This window comes from Schistocerca piceifrons, unplaced genomic scaffold, assembly GCF_021461385.2.
Source record: "Schistocerca piceifrons isolate TAMUIC-IGC-003096 unplaced genomic scaffold, iqSchPice1.1 HiC_scaffold_835, whole genome shotgun sequence".
Taxonomy (NCBI): Eukaryota; Metazoa; Arthropoda; class Insecta; order Orthoptera; family Acrididae; genus Schistocerca; species Schistocerca piceifrons.
In genome coordinates this window covers 1,369,555-1,390,259 of record NW_025729097.1, presented here as the reverse complement: position 1 = coordinate 1,390,259, position 20,705 = coordinate 1,369,555, and positions in this window count along the sequence as shown.

The window sequence follows — 20,705 nt, the reverse complement described above, 5'->3', positions numbered from 1 at the left end:
AACTCTGACACCGCCAAGCGACTACCGACCTCAGTACGTGATATCAGTTTCAACTCGATACGACCTTACTGTCCCAGGCAAAAACGCACTCAAAAACGCAAATGCAAACCGAAAAGAAAAACCGATTACACTAACCCACGCAAAAGCTACTTCTTCGTCACATGTAATTACAAATTAACCACTTTCCGATACTCTCCATTCATTCTACTGTGGAAACTAGTATTTTTTTACGTCGCCACACGGTCCTATATCAAAGCAAACTACGCTCACTGGGCCAGGCGGCGCGGCGCGTCTCTGCTCTTCGTGTTTTTCAAAACATGCTGCATAAACGTCCGTAACTCCTCGATGCCTTCACATACAATTTTAAAACTCTGACACCGCCAAGCGACTACCGACCTCAGTACGTGATATCAATTTCAACTATATACGACCTTACTGTCCCAGGCAAAAACGCACTCAAAGACGCAAATGCAAACCGAAAAGAAAAACCGATTACACAAACCCACGCAAAAGCTACTTCTTCGTCACATGTAATTACAAATTAACCACATTCCGATACTCTCCTTTCATTCTACTGTGGAAACTAGTATTTTTTTACGTCGCCACACGGTCCTATATCAAAGCAAACTACGCTCACTGGGCCAGGCGGCGCGGCGCGTCTCTGCTCTTCGTGTTTTTCAAAACATGCTGCATAAACGTCCGTAACTCCTCGATGCCTTCACTTACAATTTTAAAACTCTGACACCGCCAAGCGACTACCGACCTCAGTACGTGATATCAATTTCAACTAGATACGACCTTACTGTCCCAGGCAAAAACGCACTCAAAGACGCAAATGCAAACCGAAAAGAAAAACCGATTACACAAACCCACGCAAAAGCTACTTCTTCGTCACATGTAATTACAAATTAACCACTTTCCGATACTCTCCTTTCATTCTACTGTGGAAACTAGTATTTTTTTACGTCGCCACACGGTCCTATATCAAAGCAAACTACGCTCACTGGGCCAGGCGGCGCGGCGCGTCTCTGCTCTTCGTGTTTTTCAAAACATGCTGCATAAACGTCCGTAACTCCTCGATGCCTTCACTTACAATTTTAAAACTCTGACACCGCCAAGCGACTACCGACCTCAGTACGTGATATCAATTTCAACTAGATACGACCTTACTGTCCCAGGCAAAAACGCACTCAAAGACGCAAATGCAAACCGAAAAGAAAAACCGATTACACAAACCCACGCAAAAGCTACTTCTTCGTCACATGTAATTACAAATTAACCACTTTCCGATACTCTCCTTTCATTCTACTGTGGAAACTAGTATTTTTTTACGTCGCCACACGGTCCTATATCAAAGCAAACTACGCTCACTGGGCCAGGCGGCGCGGCGCGTCTCTGCTCTTCGTGTTTTTCAAAACATGCTGCATAAACGTCCGTAACTCCTCGATGCCTTCACATCCAATTTTAAAACTCTGACACCGCCAAGCGACTACCGACCTCAGTACGTGATATCAATTTCAACTAGATACGACCTTACTGTCCCAGGCAAAAACGCACTCAAAGACGCAAATGCAAACCGAAAAGAAAAACCGATTACACAAACCCACGCAAAAGCTACTTCTTCGTCACATGTAATTACAAATTAACCACTTTCCGATACTCTCCTTTCATTCTACTGTGGAAACTAGTATTTTTTTACGTCGCCACACGGTCCTATATCAAAGCAAACTACGCTCACTGGGCCAGGCGGCGCGGCGCGTCTCTGCTCTTCGTGTTTTTCAAAACATGCTGCATAAACGTCCGTAACTCCTCGATGCCTTCACTTACAATTTTAAAACTCTGACACCGCCAAGCGACTACCGACCTCAGTACGTGATATCAATTTCAACTATATACGACCTTACTGTCCCAGGCAAAAACGCACTCAAAGACGCAAATGCAAACCGAAAAGAAAAACCGATTACACAAACCCACGCAAAAGCTACTTCTTCGTCACATGTAATTACAAATTAACCACTTTCCGATACTCTCCTTTCATTCTACTGTGGAAACTAGTATTTTTTTACGTCGCCACACGGTCCTATATCAAAGCAAACTACGCTCACTGGGCCAGGCGGCGCGGCGCGTCTCTGCTCTTCGTGTTTTTCAAAACATGCTGCATAAACGTCCGTAACTCCTCGATGCCTTCACTTACAATTTTAAAACTCTGACACCGCCAAGCGACCACCGACCTCAGTACGTGATATCAATTTCAACTAGATACGACCTTACTGTCCCAGGCAAAAACGCACTCAAAGACGCAAATACAAACCGAAAAACGGATCACACAAACTCGCGCAAAAGCTACGTTTTCGTCTTATGTAGTTACAAATTAAACACTTTCCGTTACTCTCCTTTCATTCCACTGTGGAAACTAGCATTTTTTTACCTCGCCACACGGTCCGATATCAAAGCAAACTACGCTCACTGGGCCAGGCGGCGCGGCGCGTCTCTGATCTTCGTGTTTTTCAAAACATGCTGCATAAACGTCCGTAACTCCTCGATGCCTTCACTTACAATTTTAAAACTCTGACACCGCCAAGCGACCACCGACCTCAGTACGTGATATCAATTTCAACTAGATACGACCTTACTGTCCCAGGCAAAAACGCACTCAAAGACGCAAATACAAACCGAAAAACGGATCACACAAACTCGCGCAAAAGCTACGTTTTCGTCTTATGTAGTTACAAATTAAACACTTTCCGTTACTCTCCTTTCATTCCACTGTGGAAACTAGCATTTTTTTACCTCGCCACACGGTCCTATATCAAAGCAAACTACGCTCACTGGGCCAGGCGGCGCGGCGCGTCTCTGCTCTTCGTGTTTTTCAAAACATGCTGCATAAACGTCCGTAACTCCTCGATGCCTTCACTTACAATTTTAAAACTCTGACACCGCCAAGCGACCACCGACCTCAGTACGTGATATCAATTTCAACTAGATACGACCTTACTGTCCCAGGCAAAAACGCACTCAAAGACGCAAATACAAACCGAAAAACGGATCACACAAACTCGCGCAAAAGCTACGTTTTCGTCTTATGTAGTTACAAATTAAACACTTTCCGTTACTCTCCTTTCATTCCACTGTGGAAACTAGCATTTTTTTACCTCGCCACACGGTCCGATATCAAAGCAAACTACGCTCACTGGGCCAGGCGGCGCGGCGCGTCTCTGCTCTTCGTGTTTTTCAAAACATGCTGCATAAACGTCCGTAACTCCTCGATGCCTTCACTTACAATTTTAAAACTCTGACACCGCCAAGCGACCACCGACCTCAGTACGTGATATCAATTTCAACTAGATACGACCTTACTGTCCCAGGCAAAAACGCACTCAAAGACGCAAATACAAACCGAAAAACGGATCACACAAACTCGCGCAAAAGCTACGTTTTCGTCTTATGTAGTTACAAATTAAACACTTTCCGTTACTCTCCTTTCATTCCACTGTGGAAACTAGCATTTTTTTACCTCGCCACACGGTCCGATATCAAAGCAAACTACGCTCACTGGGCCAGGCGGCGCGGCGCGTCTCTGCTCTTCGTGTTTTTCAAAACATGCTGCATAAACGTCCGTAACTCCTCGATGCCTTCACTTACAATTTTAAAACTCTGACACCGCCAAGCGACCACCGACCTCAGTTCGTGATATCAATTTCAACTAGATACGACCTTACTGTCCAAGGCAAAAACGCACTCAAAGACGCAAATACAAACCGAAAAACGGATCACACAAACTCGCGCAAAAGCTACGTTTTCGTCTTATGTAGTTACAAATTAAACACTTTCCGTTACTCTCCTTTCATTCCACTGTGGAAACTAGTATTTTTTTACCTCGCCACACGGTCCGATATCAAAGCAAACTACGCTCACTGGGCCAGGCGGCGCGGCGCGTCTCTGCTCTTCGTGTTTTTCAAAACATGCTGCATAAACGTCCGTAACTCCTCGATGCCTTCACTTACAATTTTAAAACTCTGACACCGCCAAGCGACCACCGACCTCAGTACGTGATATCAATTTCAACTAGATACGACCTTACTGTCCCAGGCAAAAACGCACTCAAAGACGCAAATACAAACCGAAAAACGGATCACACAAACTCGCGCAAAAGCTACGTTTTCGTCTTATGTAGTTACAAATTAAACACTTTCCGTTACTCTCCTTTCATTCCACTGTGGAAACTAGCATTTTTTTACGTCGCCACACGGTCCGATATCAAAGCAAACTACGCTCACTGGGCCAGGCGGCGCGGCGCGTCTCTGCTCTTCGTGTTTTTCAAAACATGCTGCATAAACGTCCGTAACTCCTCGATGCCTTCACTTACAATTTTAAAACTCTGACACCGCCAAGCGACCACCGACCTCAGTACGTGATATCAATTTCAGCTCGATACGACCTTACTGTCCCAGGCAAAAACGCACTCAAAGACGCAAATGCAAACCGAAAAGAAAAACCGATTACACAAACCCACGCAAAAGCTACTTCTTCGTCACATGTAATTACAAATTAACCACTTTCCGATATTCTCCTTTCATTCTACTGTGGAAACTAGTATTTATTTCGCCAGGAGTAGACCTGGCTCTGTTTCTTCAGTTTTTCCCGATAGAAAGGAAAGTATTTTCAGACCAAGCCCAAAGAGGAGAAGGAGAGAAAAGGAAGTGGAGGAACGAGAATCAGTCGCTGACGTTCAGGCTGAAGTGGATGGTAATGTCATCTCCAAAGTGCAAAAAGTGTGCAAAATATTTCCCATTACTTTTAAAGTGAGAATGTAGCATAAAAGAGTATCGAGAGAGAAAGGAGTGATTCGTGCTTTGTGATTCGAGGTGCGTATTTTAAAACGCAAAATAATGAAGTGCAGCACTGCTAAAAGCAATGTTTCTCATGATGTGGCAGGCAAGTTTATCAACCTAAAGGAAATTATGAAAAACGAGAAACATAAGGGAAGAAGGTATACAGAACAAGACAGGAGCCCTGCTTTGGCTCTTCATTTCTGTTCACCAAAATCGTACAGGTTTTAGACGAAATATTTTTGTTTACCTACTCCAAGGACACTGAGGAGCTTGTTGAAAAATTCAGAGGTTACGCCAGGTATGAATAGCTTAGTGTTTGATTTGTTACAACTAAAAGCTGAAAAAAATGTAACCAGAAGAAAAAAATTGATGAAATGTCACTTAAGTCACTGTTGACCTACAGTGCACAAAATGACTTATTTGAAGGTTTTGACGATACCGGTTTAGAAAGTTATAGCGATTCGAAGTTAAATGAGTGCCAGTTATGTAACAAAGTCATTGTTACATATGTTGATTAACATTTTGGTTCAAATTGAGGATAGTGTTCTCTAACCTAAGACTGTAGTTGGTGAACAAGGTACAAATAATGTAAAGATGAGAAAACTGTTAGGGAGTAACTCAGAAAATCCATTTATTGAAGTGAATGTAGAAAAAGTATTTTTTTTCTATGATGCTACTCACTTATTCAAGTCACTGAGGAATAATCTCAAGAAACATGACTTTCAGTGGAAAGCAAAAGTCTGTAGTTGGACTCACAGTGAAGAATTTTATAAGAAAGACTCAGTAGTTGTACCTAGACTTGCTCTGAAGCTCACAAAACTATGCATCACACTCCCTGTATTCACACCAGTGAGGGTGTGTTTAGCAGTGAGAACCCGAAGTCACTCTCTTGCTTGCAGTATTCAGATACGTATGATATTTGGTTGTTTGCCACCCTCAGCTGCTGTTACAGCTTATTTTCTTGAAATGTATGATATCCTGTTTGACAGTTACAAATCACCAAAATGTAGCAATCCCAAACAATAGAAAATAACACTTTTCTCTGATTCTAAACATTTACAGAAACTGTTGCAAATTCAGGAAAACTTAAGGCAGCCATTTGTTCTTATTGATGGAAAAAATCCACAGTGGATTCAAGCTGTGACTGATAATATCACTCCTCTAAAGTCCTTGTGTTCAGAATTAAATGAAAGGTTTAATTGTCCACCATGGAGGACGACCACTGTTGCATCAAATATGTCCCGATCTGGGCCAAAAATAGCGACCGAATGTGTCTGGAGATATGCCGAAGGCTGCTGGTGGTGTGCGATTTGTGTATTCTGGTGCCAGAGACCATGCCCTGGCTCACTTCCGACCACCGAAGTTAAGGAATGCTGGACCTCATCAGTACTTGGCCCAAACGTTTTGTCCCTGTCTCATGTTGCAGTGTTACCTGTTCAGAGAGAGACAATAAACGCCGTACTAGATTAAGGTCACAATCGTCCTTTAGAAAGATGCCCACATCTTGAGTATATTCTGTTAGGATACTTTTGTTGTTTCTATTGAAATACGATTTAGTGTTTTGTGGAACATCCTAAGAAAAGGACCCAAGGTTGACCTATACAGAGGCACTGACAGCTGATAGCGATGCCTGAGAGATTTATGAATTGTCATAAGATCTGTTTTCGACTCACTAGTAGATATTATACAATTTTTACTGGTTAATAGCTTCCACATGGAGTTCTTTCCGTGGAGAGCAACATATCTTAACGTGTTGCGTAACTGCCTACGTAATGGACGCCTGTGCAAACATTCGGTCCTCTGTTTTAGGCAAAAATTGTAGACCTTTTTTATTGACATAGATATAGCAACAGGGGGCGTCATTCGTGCTTCACATTTCCTGTCGTCGGACTGCACGCGCAGACGGCCAGTGCAGTCGCCGAGGGGAAACTCGCCGGAGGGGCGCGACGCCGGATGTGGACGGCGAATCCGGCTGAGGGAGGAGTCGTTGGCGCCAGGATTTCGCCAGGAGTAGATCCCGCCCATTCAGCCCCCTCAACAGTGAGGAACACGTACTGGAACAAGCGCCGCCCTTTCACCCCCTCTGCAGCAACTGTGCATAATATTTGGGATCTTCCCATAGAGTCTTTGCTCTTGATCGCATGTTTCCAGTTGACCCTAAAATAAATTAGTTACACTGCAGTGAAGTAACCATATACAGTGCAGTAGTACTTTTCAGTTAGTAAAAAACTGATTTCAGGTCACAGTTGTGAAATTACAATACATTTAGAAGTGATGCAAGTGTACAGAATTTTAATACTTTTTTGAGTGAATGTTAAATTAGTAACTTGCTAGCTGGTAAATTTTGCTACAAAACTACGAAACACATTGCTAAACCAGTGCTGCACTGGCCTCAGCTGTGCCAGTTTCTTCCACAGCAAAGGCAGGTGAAGACAGCTTAGCACTGAATTCTGTACTCAGTATTTGGGGGAATATCCTATGAAGAAACAGACTCCACTGTGAGAAAAGTCACCCAAAGCTAAAACCAAAAAACGTTCTCTCAAAGAACAATTTGAACTTAGAGAAAGTGGAACGAGAGCATAGTTGAAACTTATGTTCAGAATTCAGACGGTATGTGTGAAACAAACACCAATTTTGACTGTAATTCCAAAAGGCAGCCAAATTACTTTGTTCTTGCTGGATTGATACAAGCTGCTTTCATTGTATTATTCACCGAGCAGCACTGCTGAAATGTTTCAAGGTTGGAAAAAGAAATAGCATTGATTGAAGAACATACATTACATCCATGAAACACTGTAGCATATATTTCCTGAAAGCCCACACTGCGGCTACACATCACCATTACCAAAGAACAAGGGAAAAAAGAACTGGTTTTAATGATACAAAATTGCATAAATCTCTTGGTTGACAGTAGGCACTACAAATTTTAGCAACAAGCTATTTTCCTGAGATATTTGCAACAGCACATAGGAGACTAAATTGTCGCATAGCAACAGCCACAATTCTTTATAGTATCTAAATTAATCGCACTTATAATGCACAGGAAGGGCACTGGTAGAATTACAAGTTAAAATTCACCCATTAGACAAGCAAATATTAATGAAGTCACTCATATACAGAAATATCTTACTGCTTTCATTAGGCATTTCTACTTTATGTTATTCTTATATTCTTTAGTTTTTATAAGCTAATTGTACATATATAAGCAAAACGACTTGTCTGTGTATAATGTTGATTTTAGACAACCGAATCAACCGCCTGCATCCTTGGCTTACTACCAACATAACAGGCCCAAGAGCGTTTTTTTAACATTGTATCACTACGTTTATGTGCGATACATTTTCCGAAAAACGAAAACTGAATTTCGCAAACCTTTCTTTGCTGTCATGTGTACATGTTAAGATGTGAGGCGGATTTGCTACATCAGTTAAAAGTAACACCTGGAAAACAGCTGTTACAGTTTCTGATTTAGTCAGCACAATCGCTGTTTCTCTTCAATTCTCGTTATCGTTCACTGTACGAAATGCCACTCCGAACATATTAGCTGAAAATTTTTAAAAACAGGACAAAACCCAACAGCCTTAGTACGTTTCAAAATCGGCGTTTACATAGGATCGAGTCGTTTCCGGAATCGGAAAACCGGCAAAAAGAAACGGGAATCGATTTTGAAGTGTTTACATTACCCACAAAGCAATGCTGGGAAACGTCTTTATGAAATCTTGTTTTCCGTGCCCCATGTAAACTGGGTGTATGTTGCCTCTGCTGTTTCCCTAAAGGAACATATTAAACCAACTAAATGAAAATTTGTCCTTATTGACATTAACTAACATGACATTGATTTTTTGTTTCGTGTTGGTGGTAATGTTTTGAGTTCACTATATATATTTTCATTTACTGCAATATGCACTCATATTGTATTAACAGACTTAAATTTCTTACTTACTTCTGAATACCGCAACAGTCCTTGGAGGAATTGTCTTCGACTGACATATTTGTAACGCTATTTGATTTAACTTGCAGTGGGCGGAAATAGTGGCAGGTCGGGGGCGGAGCTTAGACAATGGATATGTATGGAGGGGGGTGAATGGGAGGGACTTGTTCTGGGTGAAATCCTGACGCTAAGGGCTCCTGGCTGAGGGACGCGCGTGCGCAGAAGCAGCGGGCAGGGTGGGAACAGGCCGTAGGGGCGCTGCGCCCAGAGCCACCGGCGGCGGCAGAGTGGCGGTCCGAGCGCGGCGGCGGAACACAGGAGAGACCGACCACACGACACAGAGACCGAAACCAAATCAGGATTACCACTTCCTATGCTAAATTCGTAATGCTGTTTAGCGATTCGAGCCCCAGTTGTACTCAACAATTTAAAATTCAGCCATAATAGCAGAAACCAGCGTCAAGCTGCCAGTAATGTTACAATATCACAAAGATATTTTCCTCCGCTCTCCCAGTAGTTTCGCACTTATGTCACAGAACACGAATTCCATACAGACCAATGGAAAAACTGCTAAGAGCCGACCTCGGGGAAGGTCATTTTGGATTCCATAGAAATGTAGGAACACATGAAGCAATACTGACCCGAAGACTTACCCTCAGCCACGAGCCCTTAGCGTCAGGATTTCACCCAGAACAAGTCCCTCCCATTCACCCCCCTCCATACATATCCATTCTCTAAGCGTTTGTAGACTTAGAGAAAGCTTTTGACAATGTTGACTGGAATACTCTCTTTCAAATTCTGAAGATGGCAGGGGTCCCATACATGCAGCGAAAGGCTATTTACAGTTTGTACAGAAACCAGATGGCGGTTACAAGAGTCGAGGGGCATGAAAGGGAAGCAGTGATTGGGAAGAGAGTGAGGCAGGGTTGCAGCCTGTCCCCAATGTTGTTCAATCTATATACTGAACAAGCAGTAAAGGAAACAAAAGAAACATTTGGAGTAAGAATTAAAATCCATGGGAAAGAAATAAAAACCTTGGGGTTTGCTGATGACAGCAAAGGACCTGGAAGCACAGTTGAATGGAATGGACAATGTCTTGAAAGGAGAATATAACATGTACATCAACAAAAGCAAAACGAGGATAATGGAATGCAGTCGCACTAAATCAGGTGACGCTGGGGTAATTAGATTAGGAAATGAGACACATACAGTAGTAGATGAGTTCTGGTATTTGGGGAGCAAAATAACTGATGATGGTCGAAGTACAGAGGATATAAAATGTAGACTGGCAGTGGCAAGGAAAGTGTTTATGAAGAAGAGAAATTTGCTAACATCGGGGGAGATTTAAGTGTCAGGTAGCATTTTCTGAAAGTGTTTTACAATGCCCTCTGTAGCATTGTAGCGAGAAGGAAGCGACTCTGCATTACTTCTCTGGTTTCTGTATCACCAACCTGTTGTCTTGCTGCTCCGGTAGTCCCTCGTCGCACAGTAATAGACCTCAGGCGCCAGGTTCATAGTAGGTTGTGATCCTGCTCCAGTGCAGTGTTTCAGGATGGCAGTTGTTAAATGCCAACAACGTTTTGTACCATATTCCTTTTAATAAATAAAATACTTTGACACACACACGTCACAGTATTTGCTATATGGTGGCTCTGGGCTACGCTGTTATATTCAACCCTTTACAACACTTTGACACGTTTCTCACTTTCCATACTCGTCATATACATTGACCACGACACGTGTCGTTTACTGATAACTAACCTTCACTTTATATCTTGATTAACAGTTGGAATATTTACTCGCGACCGTTCTTTCAGGGCTGCCCCGGTTACTCGACCGTGCATTATATATATATATATATATATATATATATATATCCAAACTTTCAGCCAATGGGTGTTCAGAGTGCTGTTGCCAGACGGATCTGACGTCACTTTTGCGGACAAATGGCTCTGAGCATTATGGGACTTGACGTCTCAGGTCATCAGTCCCCTAGAACTTAGAACTACTTAAACCTAACTAACCTAAGGACATCACACACATCCACGCCCGAGGCAGGATTCGAACCTGCGACCGTGGCGGTCGCTCGGCTCCAGACTGAAGCGCCTAGAACCGCTCGGCCACATCGGCCGGCTTTTGCGGACATTGTGACGGAAGTTTGTCTAGGAACACTGTCACAGATTGTAAGACGCTACTCCCGAACAATCGTATCTTGTCCCTACTAAGGTTGCACAACATTACCCCCTGTGATATTATCATTAATGCCCCTTGCTGACACATAATTGTCAGATGCCTACTGCTACTGAGCATTGCCGATCGCATAAATGTGCATGATACTTGGCCTAAACACGTGAAGGGAATGCACGTATGGATTACGATTTGTATGTAGTGTAGCCATGTATGGAAGCGAAACATAGACGATAAATAGTTTAGACGAGAGAGAGAACAGAAGCTTTAGAAATATGGTGCTACAGAAGAATACTGAAGATTGGTTGGGGAGATCACGTAACTAATGAGGAAGTACTGAGTAGAATTGGGGTGAAGAGGAGTTTGTGGCATAACGTGATTAGAAGAAGGGATCGGTTGGTAGGACATTTTCTGAGGCATAAAGGCATTACCAATTCAGTATTGAAGGGGAGTGTGGAGAGTAAAAATCTTAGAGTGAGAGCAAGAGATGAATACAGTAAGCAGATTCAGAAGGATGTAGGTTGCAGCAGTTCCTTAAAGATGAAGAAGCTTGCACAGGATAGAGTAGCTTGGAGAGCTGCATCAAACCATTCTGTGGACTAAAGACAACACACGCACACGCCTCTTTCTAAAGGCACTACATTTATTAGTACTCTGGACGGTGACAATGACGTTGCATTTGTTTTCGACGTAGTTTATATGAAATTACGAGATACTCAAATGTGTAAAAGCCCTAGTTACAAAATCCGTTTAAATACTTTCAGAACACAAGGCTCAGAAGGCTGGGACAAAATATCGTCCTGGCTCTTATTACCGTAGCTGCGGCTTTCACCATAAAGAAAAAAATCGGAACAAAGACGCGACAAAAATAGAAGGTGCTGAGTTCGGCCGTGGCCGACGGAGAAAGGGACTGCGATTCCTTATTGATGAGGCTGGAGGAGGAATTAAAAAAAAAACCTAATACTAGAAATTAACATGGAGGTTCCAGACAATTATGCAAGACTGTGCTCTTAGCCGGCAACGGCCTTGCCGCAGTGGATACACCGGTTCCCGTGAGATCGCCGAAGTTAAGCGCTGTCGGGCTTGGCCGGCACTTGGAGGGGTGACCATCAAGGCCGCCATGCACTGTTGCCGTTTTTCGGGGTGCACTCAGTCTCGTGGTGCCGACTGAGGAGCTACTCGACCGATTAGTAGCGGCTTCGGTCAAAAATACCATCTTAACGACCGGGAGAGCGGTGTGCTGACCACACGCGCCTCTTATCTGCATCTGAGGATGACACGGCGGTCGGATGGTCCCGATGGGCCACTCGTGGCCTGAAGACAGATTGTTTCTTTTTTTTGTATGTACGAAGATAACTGAAGTTGCACAGAGTTCTTCAGACTTTATGTAATAAGCATTCGAAATGGCTTGCTACACCATACACTAGTGAACACAGAATAGAAGTAAGATTTGGAACAGTTCGTTTCTATTTTGCACAGCTGGCTTAGGTTTGAGGCGCTGCGTCGTTACTTGCAGTATTTGTATCACCAACCTCGCAGTTCCTTGGTGTGACAAATAAAGACGATATCTCAGTGTATCAGCGCAGTGTTAGAAATAAACACCGCAGAGTTTCAGTGACGCGTACGCCCTGCACAGTGCGTGTTATGAACTTCGGAGCAGCCAAGCGCACACTGTACACTTTGTAATGGAACATCTGTTATACCACGCACAGATGGCGGATACCAGTGAACAGTTAAAACCAGGCAGATGCCTCTGTTATAAAGGGCGTGCACGGAAGTGTTGACTCTCTACAGCTCACGTAGCACATGAAACACTACTGCGCAAATAACAGTGCACCGTAAGAGAGGAAGCAGTGAAATGGCGACGCAGCAGTCAGTACACGGTACCTGAAGGAAAGGAACATTAGACGCAGTCACGACACACAAAGCTTCTGTGCGTACGGCTTATTCACGTCCCGTAAATGCACGGTGCGTTCGCGCCAAGCGTACACAGTGGCAGGCCTCGCGAACCATTTCCGACTGTTACGAATGTTCGTCTCTTTTGTGCGTCCCTTATGTTAATCTCACGCAACTACTGTCTCTTTGGTGTGCGCATTACTCATTCTCCTCGCTATGGGCAAGTTCTAGTTGCATCATTCAACCGCTGTGCTCATTGTCATGCGAAAATATTGAGACACTGCTCCGTACATAATCACAGACACGAGACGCTGAACAGGTGGCCGTGTTGTGCACCGTCTGGTTCATCTCGTTTGTGCTGCACGTTGCCTTCCTGTTGAACTGCACCCCTTTATCCTTCCTGTATACGCAGCGTGAAGGGAAACTACTCACAACGCACCACAGGGCTGTAGCTGAAGATTACCGTCCGATCTTTGTGGTCTATCGAGCCGGGAAACAGCGTCAGGTTGACCTAAAAAAGCGACCTAAGTTAAGGTCGTGTCACACCTGCGTAGCGTATCTCGAGCTACGCCTACGCTCGCCGTACGTGGCACGTACCCTGATTCGAGATGCGCGCACCCTTAAAACCGAAAGCCACCTATTGTGATCTACGTTTTCTGTCCTGTCTCCGTATTCGCTCATGATTAATGGAAAACAGTTCAGTGGAGTTTTATCACTCACAGGCAGTGGTATTAAAGAGCAGGACACACATTACAGAAAATCACTACCTCCTGGAGAACCGCTAGCTAAGAATTCCTTGTCCGTAATGTCAAAATTGAAATATAGCCTTTTTGTGAATAATGTTGTAGGAAATGGAGTAAAAGTGTATGTTAACTACAATTGAGTTACACGAGTGTATTTGTCCCCTACTGAGATAAGACAAAATATAAAAAATTATGTAGTATATTAACAAGCTGCAACCACAAAAATAGATATTTTCAGTTTGAGTTTAAAGTTCGAATTTTGTATATAGGGTATTTAAAGTTTTTCTGTTCTTCTGAATAGTTTTGCACTAACAAATCAACATCTGTGTCTTATCACTTTCACGGCGAAGGATCTTTGAAATAGTTATTACGTGACCGTGATGAGATGCCAGAGGAGGTACTTGGAGGCAACAAGGGAGAGCGAGTCTGACCCACCACCGGCGTTATTAAAGTCACGAATGAGTCAGTTTCGTCTTCAGCTCGCTTTACTGCTTCTAAAACATCTTTCTTTACTCCGTTTTGTAACCTTAGAGACAATATTTCCCACCGAAATTGACGTGCTGACAAAAAACAAATGTATTTCCTCAGGGGCAGAACGAACAGCTTTATTTTCCTGTTTATTTTTCGAAAATTTCAGAACTTTGGCGACTCTTTTGGGTTTGTCCCGGACAGTGTTGACATCGTGGTCAGAGATGAGAAATTCGTCTTCCGGAGCAGCGGAAGCTTTAGCATTAACAGTATCGTCATCGTTTGCTTCTCAGCAAGTTGTGAGTCACCCATGACGTCAGGAATATTGCTGTCATGTCTGGAAAGAAATAATGTTAACAATCAAATAAATAATCACTTTCGCCTGGTGACATCGCCTCCGTTATTTACTTCTAAAGGTCCCACCAAGGCAGTAATTGTGCTACACTGTACTTCAATGTAAGACTACCATACGCTGGCGCGATATTCTGTTCAAAAATATCTTTGTTCCATGATGTTAATACGAGTTGTGAGCTGGCAATGCGAACAGTAAAAACTCCATTTCTTTCTCTCGTTCCCAGGTTTTTAATTTGTTGGAGTTTGATCATTGTTTGTCTCTCTCTTTCCTATGGGCATCTCGCAGTTTCTTCCATTCTGTTTTTTGTAACAGGTATCTCCCTACTGGAGACTCGCACGCTACTATAAGCTTCCGCTATACGGTCGGCATCAATACTGTATCGTCGACTGTAAATAAAGTGTGTGGCGCTTCGTGGCGTGCAATGGAACCGCTGTACTTGACAACAACAACTGAAGATTTTTCTCGACCGTTGCTGCTGGATTTCACGGCAGGGGGAACTTCCTTGACTGCATCGCAGCAATTGATGGAAAACACATCGGAATTGAGGCACCACCATCGTCTGGGTCGTCTTACTACGATTTTTAAAAAAATATTACTCTACAATGATGGGTTTGGTAGATGCTGACTGTAAGTTTATAGCCGTAGACGTGGGATCGTACGGAACGGAGTGCGACTCCATCGTACTTTCAAAGAGCACACTTGGGGAAAGAATGCCTCGCAGTGCCCAAAGACGAGACGGCAGTACCAGCAGGAGCCCCTGTCCCCTACGTCGTCGTGGGAGACGAACGTGTCCCCCTGCAGCGGCACCTGCCTCGTCCCCAGCCACGCAGAAATCTTAGCGACCAGAAGACACTTTGCAAGTACAGAGTGAGTCGGTGCAAAAGTGTTGTTGTTAAACTGTTTCGGCATACTTAAGGTGAGGGTGAAAACCCTCGGAATGCGTGCGGGAATAAAATGAAATGTGACTGACACAGAAAAGTCTATTTCAATTAGTCTTTATCATCAAAAACGGTCGCTGACTCCTGATCATGTCCATCGTAGACGAAGCCGCGCGGTGCAGCCGGGCGGTCCAGGGCGCCTAGCCACGGTTCGCGCGGCTCCCCCCCGTCGGAGGTACGAGTCCTCTCTCGGGCATGGCTGTGTGTGTTGTCCTTAGCGTAAGTTGGTTTAAGTTATATTAAATAGTGCGTAAGTCTAGGGACCGGTGATCTCAGCAGTCTGGTCCCTTAGGAACTTAACCACAGAATTCCATCATAGACGAAATAGCTTTATTTTATATCACTATCCATTAGCATCTAACAGAAAAAACAGTAACAAACGCCGGTCACCTTCTAATTTCAAAGCCAGCTTCCATACACCCAGTAATTTAGCAAAAAACGTGTTTGCACGTGCTTAGGTGAAAAAAACAAAACGATATTGACTGAACTGTATTCGGAATTTGACTTTCTTGTTTAGCCAGGAGAGTGGAGTAGCATTTACTATTACGCTTCCTTCAACTTTCTGAATTAGGCATTGATATACAGTTTTAGTTAGTTTCAAATTCAGTTACAGCAATATTGTTTTCGTAAAATTAAATGGATATATATATATATATATATATATATATATATATATATATATATATATATATATATATTAGGAAGTATATCCATATCTAGACATTTATTTTCGTAGAGGAGAACATGTAGCGGTCATATTATCCAGGTCTGTCTGATTATTTGGAGAATAGCATTTTTAGTCACTGAAATTCAGGAGAATACGAAAACACAAAATAATGTTTCACAGCAAGGGCAAGATACTTGCACAGCCGTTAATACAGACTAAGTGTGTGTTAAATCTTATGGGACTTAACTGCTAAGCTCATCACTCTCTAAGCTTAACTTAACCGAAATTATCCTAAAGACAAACACACACAGCCATGCCCGAGGGAGGACTCGAACCTCCGCCGGAACCAGCCGCACAGTCCGTGACTGCAGCACTTCAGACCGCTCGGCTAAGCCAGCGCGGCCACAGACTGCGGTCTTAGCTCCAGCAAAATTACTCGATGATAAGAAATTTTTATATTCACTTGGCTTCCCAAATTTTTTGAAACTTCCTCCGAAGCTAAGTCGCGCAAGTAAGCATCTCTGTATTGTCCGCCCCTATAGCTGAGTGATCAGTGTGACGGATTGCCGCCCTACGGGCCCGGGTTCGATTCCCAGCTGGGTCGGGTATTTTCTCCGCTCAGGGACTGGCTGTTGTGTTGTCTTCGTGATAATTTCACCACCATCTGGCCCACAGGTCGCCCAACGTGGCGTCGAATGTGATAAGACCTACACGAAGGCGGCCGGACCTGCTCCGCAAGGGGCCTCCCGGCCAACGACGCCAAACGCTCACTTCCATTTCCATCTCTGTATTCCAGCTTTGCGTAGTCGCAGAGCACTGGATACTTTAGCTCTTGATCAATTAATGGAGACACGTTGCACAGTGAAGCACGCAGTAGCAGAGCTCTTCATCCACGGAGCACGTGCTTTGTGGGGGTGCAGCGTGGTGCGCATGCGCGAGCCGAGATAAACACCGGCGCATACGTTGCTGGAGACTGGCGTGTCACGTGTCACGGTCGGACGCGGCGCCAGTCTGAAGTGCCCCGTCTGATTACTCTGCGAGGTACGCCTGAGACATCTTCCGGAGACGTCGCTCGAGGTACCTTCGCGGTGCATGCGCGACACGCGAAATTTTGGTTAAAGTAGTGCACGAATATTAAAACCCCCTTGATCTTGCACTCACAAAATATAAAACTGACCTTGGTTAAATTTTTACCTGAAAAAGATTACTGAGTTGTAACATCATAAATTGAGCAATTACAGAGTTTTCTTTGTCCGGCCTGTTTTAACTAAGCAACTACTGTCTTTGTAAGGGTTGACTTCGAGTTGTACATGTAATTTGTTTTGCATAGCATTCACAAAAGTATTCTTTCATTTACATTCCTCCCACTACAAAGTTTAGACTGACAATCTTAACGAATCAGCCGACTAAGCCGGTGGCGTAAGAGAGCGACAGGGCTGTGAAAATGCAGCGCAGTGCGCGTGCGCTGTAGCTCGGGCGGCTCTTGCGTGCTAATCTGAGGCTGTTTGCCGGCTTCGCAGACCGCAGGTGCCCCTATCAGGCTGTCCGTCCCGGATTTCCCTGCAACACTGTGGTGCGTTGCGAACGGCTGTCCTTTGCACCCTGTATGTGTGTCGTATTAGCCGAGAGACTGGCTAACAAAAGAAAAGATGCAGTAGTTACTGAGTGTGTAAACAGGCGACTCCAAACCAAGTAACTATTTCCTACCAAGATATTGTACAAGACAATGACACTTGTAACTACATATATTCTGCTCTTATTGCTTGTGTAACTGAAGATGGGTACGTGGTCCGAAACTGCTTCTGGGCATGAATCTGTAGATACGCCTGCCTGTGTAGAGTCCCATCAGTGAAACACGTACCAGTGATGCGGTTTTTGTAGAGTCTGCACAGCGGGTTGGCACTTGAAAGCTGTCGTCTACCGACTTTTGTTTCTGCGAGGGTTTTCGTCTGACGAGTTATGTATATTGCGAAGAGTAATTACCCTACGGTCTGCAAACGATGTTTCACCCTCAAGCAAAATCTTGCATAAAAACCTCGCACCACTCCTATACAGCATTGGAAGTGTAACCGATTCTGAAAGTCATTGCCACGAAGCTGTTGACGGAGCTAAATGTGCGAAAGGCTGTGATCGCAGAACACTCCTTCACCTGCCGCCTCGCTCATTCAGCCTGGGAGTGGGTTTGTGTGTTCCCACTGCTAAGTTGTCGGCAGAGTTTCTTCTGAGCTTCTTTGTTAGTGTTTTTTGCTCTTCACGCTTAAGCGTTCTCGAATTTTATAACCACCTGAATACGCAGTGTTGTCCGCGTGTGTATTTATTCCAGTCTTCTGTTAGTCCCCCCCCCCCCCCCTGCGCTCTGACTGTGCATTTCCTCCTGTCCTCTGTCTGTCCTCTCTCTCTGCCCATCTCTTGCTTCCCACTCTTTCTCTGTACATCTCACGCTCCCCTTCTCCCTCCACGTCATCACGCGCACGCCAGTGAACCCCACAGCATTTCTTTCCAGATTGTAACTGTTTGTACCACATTTGGTTGAAATCGGTCCAGGGGTTTGGGATGAATATTTACCTGTGGCTTGCCCACATGTGCGCGTGTCGAATATATTTCACACATATTTCGCACGTATTGGTACACGCATTTCGTCTGAATCTCTAGCGAATTTAATCCTGCATTTTGATTTACACGCAGCTCAGTGTTTATGATGAATCCAGCACCAGCGATATTTCCGAACCGGGGCAAAAATTTGATGGTGGCGCCCCGCCCCCCCCCTCCATCCCCGTCTTTTTTTGTAGAGTTTGATATATAAAACATGTATGTTCGAGGAAATATAAGACATGTTATTTGGTCCTCAGTGTGCCAAACTGCAGTGCCACGTTTCTCCCCACAACATTTTTCTATCGCACGTCGCTGTATTTCGCTCAGTGGAATTTACACGTGTATATTTTGTAGTGGAAGCTATCAAACCTAGACACATCAAAAAAAGTTTTTCATCACCCCAGTTCCCAGAACTCCTGGAGATAGACGTTGACTGTAGATATTGTATCACAGACACAGTCCCTTTGACGGTTCAGAGATGTCACTAAACGCGCCCAAAGATGTGAAACAACCATGGCTCGTTTTGTCTACAGTTCAAGCATGCCTTAGACGGTCAATACCGCTGTTCGATCGCGTCCGCATTGTTACTTTGTGCCAGGAAGGGCTGTCAACAAAGGAAGTGTCCAGGCGTCTCGGAGTGAACCAAAGCGATGTTGTTCGGACATGGAGGAGATACAGAGAGACAGCAACTGTCGATTACATGCCTCGCTCAGACTGCCCAAGGATGTCCGCTACCTACGGATTATGGCTCGGAGGAACCCTGACAGCAACGCCACCGTGTTGAATGATGTTTTTCGTGCAGCCACAGGACGTCGTGTTACGACTCAAACCGTGCGCAGTGGGCTGCACGATGCGCAACTTCACTCGCGACGTCTACGGTGAGGTCCATCTTTGCAACAACGACACCGTGCAGTGCGGTACAGATGTGCCCAACGACATGCCGAGTGGACAGCTCTTCACCGATGTGTCGCATATGCCTTCAACCAGACAATCGTGGGAGACGTGTTTGGAGGCAATGCGGTCAGACCGAGCGCCTTAGACGCGCTTTCCAGCGAGTGTAGCAAGGTGGAGGAAGATTCCCTACTGTTTTGAGACGGCATTTGTCGGGTCGACGTACGACGCTGGTGGTCATGAAAGGCGCCGTAACGGCTATACGATGACGTGAATGCCATCCTCCGACCGATAGTGCAGCGATATTGGCAGCGTATTGGCGAGGCGTTCGTCTTCATGGCCGACAACTGGCGTCCCCATCGGGCACATCTTGCGAATTCTTCAGGATAACGACATCGCTCGACTAGTGGCCAGCATGTTCTACACACGTGAACCCTATCGAACATGCCTGGGAGTGGAATAATCTGGACCAACAGTGCCTTGATGAACTTGTGGATAGTATACCACGAGGAATACAGGCATGCATCATTGCAAGAGGACGTGCTGCTGGGTATTAGAGGTACCGGTGTGTACAGCAATCTGGACCAACATCTCTGAAGGTCTCACTGCATGGCGGTACAACACGATATGTGTTGTTTTCATGACCAGTAAAAAGGATGTAAATGATGTTTATGTTGATCTCTATTCCAATTTTTCTGTACAGGTTCCGGATCTCTCGGAACCGAGGTGGTACAAAACTTTTTTTGATGTGTGTGTATTCAGGTCAGTGGAAATTAAAATGTCCTGTCCGCAGCTCGTGGTCGTGCGGTAGCGTTCTCGCTTCCCGCGCCCGGGTTCCTGGGTTCGATTCCCGGCGGGGTCAGAGATTTTCTCTGCCTCGTGATAGCTGGGTGTTGTGTGATGTCTTTAGGTTAGTTAGGTTTAAGGAGTTCTAAGTTATAGGGGACTGATGACCATAGATGTTAAGTCCCATAGTGCTCAGAGCCATTTGAACCATTTTTTAAAATGTCCTGTGGTGCCTTTCCTGCTCCCAGTTGGCCTCTTTGACATCCAGGCCCCTTCAAATAAACAATCACAATTAATACTGGGAAGGATTATCTGTGACGGGAAGAATAAGAACTCTTCAGAAAATTTGCACTCTTCATTGCCTGTTAGCTAATAAATTTCCCTCTTGTGTGGTACAAAACTAAATACAGGTAACACAA